Genomic DNA, 6595 nt, shown 5'->3' on the forward strand with positions numbered 1-6595 from the left:
GGTAATGTCAGATGGTCCCTCAGTGGGATCACGAATAAAGTGTTCCAGGAGTATCTCTATCGATTTGTCATCAACATCCTCATCTACTCTCAGAATGACGATGGTTCCACATGTGCGCACTTACTCTTATCTATGTTCCTAAGGACTTTTATCTTCAGTTAAATTCACTTTTGTTCTGTTTGTGCTGGATTTTCTCTCTCCTCCTGCATTCTGGTCACCACCTACCAAACTCTGTTGAGTTCATTCACCCAATGTGAAGGTGGTGATGATGGTAAAAGCTATTGTTTTATGTATTGAATAATCTCAACTCTGCTCATTCTTGTCTCCACTGGCTCTGCTCAGTAATGTATGTTTTTGTATGTAATGTATATTTTAGTAGTTTATTAGGTTTTTCACACTGATAAACCCCTAAATCATTAATGGTGATAACATTCATAAATAAGCAACTGTTTTCAGTAAGTATTTTGTGTGTGAAGATGCTGTTTCAATATTGATCTCTTTTATATGTGCTATTGTAAGAGTGTAAGATCAACAGGAACCAGTAGTTTTAGCTTGTACCAGTAAAGATCGCAGGTTATATTCACATCAGCTCCTAAAGTTATGTTTGTTAGACTCTCATTGGCTTGGTACCACATGAAAAGATTTATGAGATAAACAAACACACATTTATTAAGAAATAATATAAAAACAAACTGATGAATGAAACAAAGTCAACTCGTTCTAAATCTGATGTGAGAAAATGCCCTCTGTAACAGATTCACACCTTCTCTGCTGTGACCAAACAAACATCTCTTACTGTGAAACACCACAGAGCTTTAAAAGAAACATCAACCACACAGACAAGAGAGGAAGTCAGAGCTTAACGCACTCCCACAGATATATTTTTTTTAATTCTTCATTTGTGTAGGTCTGTGTGTTAGATATATGCAATATAATCAGTAAAATTATGTCAGAATTACAAAATCCATTTTATTGTTCAGTTATATTGTTTATAGATTCTCTGTATAAAATGAATATGACACTATACTCATTGCTGTTGTACTGAACTGTACTGAACAGCAGTGATTTGGCTGCAGCCACAAAGCCACAATATTTCAAAGGCTGCTCTTGCTGGTGTGATATTGATTAATTAACTCTGCATATGGATGCCATTCCTTCTCATTTCACTGGCAGAAAGCTTTTGTGAAAACAGATTAAGTTATATTTTGGACGCTACCTGGTGAAGTCTCTGAGCTCTTTTGCTGCCCTCTGCAGGTCATTCATCACAGCTTAAAATGTTATCTGATCGAATGAAAAAATATACATGACAAACTAAAATATTTCGTCAATAAAATAAGATGATTAACTTTTTCAAATAAAATAATGGTGTATTTAAGAATTTAAAAAGTCTCATTTTTGAGTTTCACAATGAACACATCGCAACCATGCGTGGGACGGCCCTAATCGCAAAACACAGGTATACAGTATAGTTCAAAACAGTGTGCGCAAATAGATGAAACACATTCAGACATTCAGAAAAACACTCCCCTCCCTCCAAACACAGCTCTCATGGAACACGAGACACATAAGATCCAAAATGCTTTACATTTCTTCAAATAATAATTTCTCAACATTAAACATCGATTGTCAGTCTTTATTCACCTGTTTCTTGTGGTTTCTTTTTAAAACCCATAAAACTAAATAGTGAAAATTACATCGCAAATGTCACTGAATAGCATAGTTCAATATAGCAGGGCAGATTGTAATGCAGTGTTACAATCAGCGCGACTGGAATATAAAACTGGTTCTTCTGCTGACTTGCCAGGCTTTAATAATCTGAATTGATAAATAGACTGAAGATTAAAATAATAGCAGATTTGTCTCATTTTAAATTAATACTAAAAATTGCTGTTCGAATTTGTGTTCCCACATCATTAGCAAGTTTGGATTGCTAAATCTTGAATGACGGTCAACTGAAATGGTATTTGATCCTAAACATCAGAGCTTGTGTTAACTTGTGCGGTCTTCATTTTGGGTTGTACACTCATGGTCTTTGGGGTCTCTAGAGACCCCACGCAACAAAATTTTATTTTGTAACAAAATAATAGTTTTAAAAAAAATAAAATAAAATAATTTTTCTGTTCATTAATGTTTTTACTACATTTGTGCCATTTTCTGAGGATTTATTATAATTTTTAAAATTTATATAAATTAATAAATAAATATTTTTTTAATAGGTTTTTATATAAAAACAGCTTTTTTGTGTAAAATTTACTTCATAAAAGACCCACATTTTGAACTTTCATTCATGGGTATAACATGGATCATTTGACATGGTTTGGTGTAAAATTTTTGCCCATTTTTTGGAAAATGCAGTTTTAAAAATAAAAAAAATATATACTTTTTACCAGTAGATGGCTGCAGAGCTCCACTATTTACTATGTGCTATTTTACTAACTGCGGATCAGCGACTCGAAGCTGCAACGTTTCGGTTGCAAGCCCGATTCCCTAACCATTAGGCCTTATTTATTTATTTATTTATTTATTTATTTTTTTTATTTTATCTACATATTATGAAGTCACAATAATAATAATAAAAATTACTTTTTGTCAAAGTAATGGATGAATTGATAAATTTTTAATGGATGAATTTTGAATCGACATTTTGTTGGTTTGATTCTAATCATAATGTAACATTATTGAAAAACTGATTTTCTTCAGTACAAAAAATATTAAACTTTGACAAAAAGTAATTTTTATTGTTATAATTGTGATTGCATTATATGTAGATATCAATCCAGCTGAAAAAACTTGTAAAAAGATGTCTCCAGTTAGTCAAATAGCACATAGTAAATAGTAGAGCTCTGCAGCCATCTACTGGTAAAAATAATATATTTTTTATTTTTAAAACGGCATTTTCCAAAAGATGGGCAAAAATCTTACACCAAATCATGTCAAATTACCCATGTTATCCCCATGAATGAAAGTTCAAAATGTGGGTCTTTTATAAAGTAAATTTTACACAAAAAGCTGTTTTTGTATAAAAACCTAATAGAAAAATATGTATTTATTCATTTATATAAATTTTAAAATATATAATAAATCCTCCAAAAACTGCACAAATGTAGTAAAAACATTAATAAACAGGAAAATAATATTTGTTTAAAAAAAAAAAAAAAACTATTACTTTGTTACAAAATTAAATTTTGTTGCATGGGGTCTCTAGAGACCCCAAAGACCACAAGTGTGACTGTTTTTTTTTAACACTAACATAACATCAAGATATCATTCCATTTTTTTTTTTTATTTGTAGATCTAGAAAGTGCTGACAGTTTTACATAGTCTCATGTCATTTCGACAAAGAGGACATTTTTTAAAAATTTAGCAAAAGTCATTTGCGGGTCAAAAAGACCCCATAGGGCATGCCAGATGAAGCCTTGATTTGAGGCTTATTAACGTAGAAATCCCTTTCTAGAAGCCTCAGTTTCTGTCATGTGTCATGTGCGCGATTCACTTTGCATGTGGTAATATTCAACCCCCAGATCTTGCTTTGGAGTACATTTTCATTGGGACTTATTTAATAATTACATTTTTAAACAACCAGTCATCAGGGCCGGCCCTGGCCAATTTGCTGCCCTAGGCAAGATTTTGGTTTAGGTGTTGATTTGATTTAGGTGTGGACTTCCAGACAGTGCTATGGCAGTCAAGTGAATCACAAGACATGCGCACCACATATTTTTCGATACTTAAATGTTTCAAAGAATTTTGACCTTCTGAATCCTTAACTATGTCATTATTTTATCATTGATTGAATCGTTAATTATATTGTATGTGTTTCGGCTGTCAAGCATATATCTGTTTGAATAATCTGTTTGTCATTTCTGTACTTCAGTTTGTCAATAAAACAGCAAAACATTCATGACTCTCAGCGATACAGAAGATGAAGATGAATCGTTAAATCAGTTACATAATATTTTTTAGACTCAAATTTAAATTAAAAATGGCTCCTGCTAATAATGAACAATATATCAACAACAACCCTAATGATAATAAAGTACACAAGTTGATTCAACGTCCAAATGTACTTAACATAAAGCATAATGATGTCATAAAACATGGCTGAATTCAAATCAGGCTAAATCAGGCTACCTTGGTCAGCCAACATGACAAGAAAGACCATTATGCTTGACTAGATCCATCAGTAAAACCAAGTGACCAATTTGAGACTAGCACAAACCAGTAAAAAAAGTGACCAGATAAAATCCATAGTCATTGATAAGATGTAGTTTTCCTTTATTTTGTCCAAATAATTTTGTCAGTTAAATACTTGCTTACATTTTGGTGGTTTAATTAAACTTGTTTGGTCATTAAGAGCAAGAACTGCATAATTGTCCCTTCCAGACATCACTTTTGGCCACTGCATATAGCAGGATATTGAAAAATATTCCCATATATCGAAATGTATAATTCCACCCTGCAATGCATTTCTAGGAGATGGCACAAGTACAGCAATAGAAATACAATAAGAAAATGCAAAATTGCATTTTCAACAAATTCAACACAGTTTGCAAATCTAAGATATGACTTACCTTGAGGTACTGCAATTTTTGCTTTTGTCACAATTTAGTTTAGTCTTAAAGGGTCAGTTATCCTCTCCTCTCCTTTGTGAATTTGAGGAAAATTCTGAAAATGCGACTGTTCAGTTTGAAGATCACAGGTGGAGTCATATATCAGTCATCAGGAAGAGAGAGAAAAAAAAACCTTTGTAAAAACTTTCCTGCAGCACTGGTCATTCTAATATACCCTTTTCTAATTTTATTATTTGTAATATACCATTTGTTAAATGATATCACGCTTTCTGCCAGATATTACTGTGAGTATTCCTATTTGTGTTCTCTCTCCCTCTCCCTCAAATCTATTGTACTCCCCCTCCCATAGTTTGAATGAAATGACTTGGCTTATGTTTATGTCATGTTTATAATTCTTTCCACGGGCCCATGCAAGGACTGAAAATAGTCAGACAACATTGAAAGATAAAGAGCTAAAATATATAGTAACACCAATAAATAATTTACTAATCAAAAGTTTTCTTAAAAGAAAAGCTGAGAAAATTAAGCCCATGATTTTATCTTTCAAAAGAGTGTGTCTGACATTTCATTCTTAATATTTAATCCATTTTCAGTTAAAAGAACAGCTACCATTTTCATGAAGTGTCTAATTTTCTTCAATAAAGAAGACCAACACCAATGTTTCATTAAAGTAAAAGTAAAAAGGAAAATAATTTTCAAATAAATCAAAAACTTTATACATGTCTGAAATTAAACCTGAGTAATCAACAACATCACGCATTAATCAAATAATATTAGAAATGTGTCGACTAAATAGAAATTAATTGGAATCTGTTATAATGTCCTGTATATCCTTAAGGCCTTGAGTAATTGTAGGAGAAGAGAAGTTTCCATGATGCTTTCTGTGAAAACTTGCAAAAGGAAAAGATTATTTAGCAAACAATCCGTAGAATTCAGAAAACAAACTGTCGAGCCGTTCCTGGAAATGTGTTGAGTTTAAGATGATTAATGGCTTCAGTGACATCTTTTAAACAAAGAGGGAGGTTATATATGGTTCTGTCTATACCACTAATCTCATAAATGGATAGCAAAAAAAGAAAAAAGAAAAAAGAAAAAAAAAACATGTAGATCAAAAGAACTTATAGTTACTATAGGAACTGTAGTGTCTCAAAATTGCAATACCATTGTTTAAGGCATTAGTTTTTTCATTGTTTTTTTTTTGTTGTTGTTGTTTTTTTTTCCCCTTCATTTTTTCATTTACCACCATCTTAAACACAATAGATACCTCAAATACTATTCAAAATCAACTCTAAAACTGTATATTCAGCATCTCCAAGGAAGTGGTCGGTTATGATGAGCAGGAGCCTTCAGCCTGGCCGACAAAAGGGGGCACAAATGCAATCTATATTATAAAAACCCTTGTCAGACCAACAAAATTGCCTCAAGTGTTGTCCCAACTAGTCAAACACAGTTGTCTGAACAAAGAATTTGATATTGTTGAACTGTTGAGATATGTTTGCTGACTTAATTTAAACTTCTTGTTGTTGTTTTGCCATTATTGTTAGTTGTTTGTCACACTGTGATGTAAAAAGACAATGTTGTCTACATATTAGACTAAGTTATACATTAAGATCTTAAAACAATTAACTGTTTGTCACTTGTAAATGAACAAAAAATGAAACAACAGTTATTGTTGTTTCAGTTGCTGTGACAATAATTCTTCTGTTAGCAAAATAATCACCATTGCATGAGCAAACAAATGTATGTTGGCTAAACAAAGTATATTTACTGAGAAAAACTATTGTTGAGGGAACTCAAAAGTCTTACTGCATTAAGTTTCCTAACTTTTTTTTTTAAGTTTTTTTAACTATTTATTTACCCCCAAGTGTTCTTGGGGTTGTAACAGCTGAGCATTCTGACTCAAGCTTCTGGTAAGACTTAAGAAGATCCAATCTGGTTCTTAATTTGCAATTGAGGAATAAAATCACAGGTGACTCCCTTGTAGTAACGTGGAGTGTTTCTGAAAGCTTTCAGAGGGATGATAGGGT

This window comes from Labeo rohita, unplaced genomic scaffold, assembly GCF_022985175.1.
Source record: "Labeo rohita strain BAU-BD-2019 unplaced genomic scaffold, IGBB_LRoh.1.0 scaffold_481, whole genome shotgun sequence".
Classification (NCBI taxonomy): domain Eukaryota; kingdom Metazoa; phylum Chordata; class Actinopteri; order Cypriniformes; family Cyprinidae; genus Labeo; species Labeo rohita.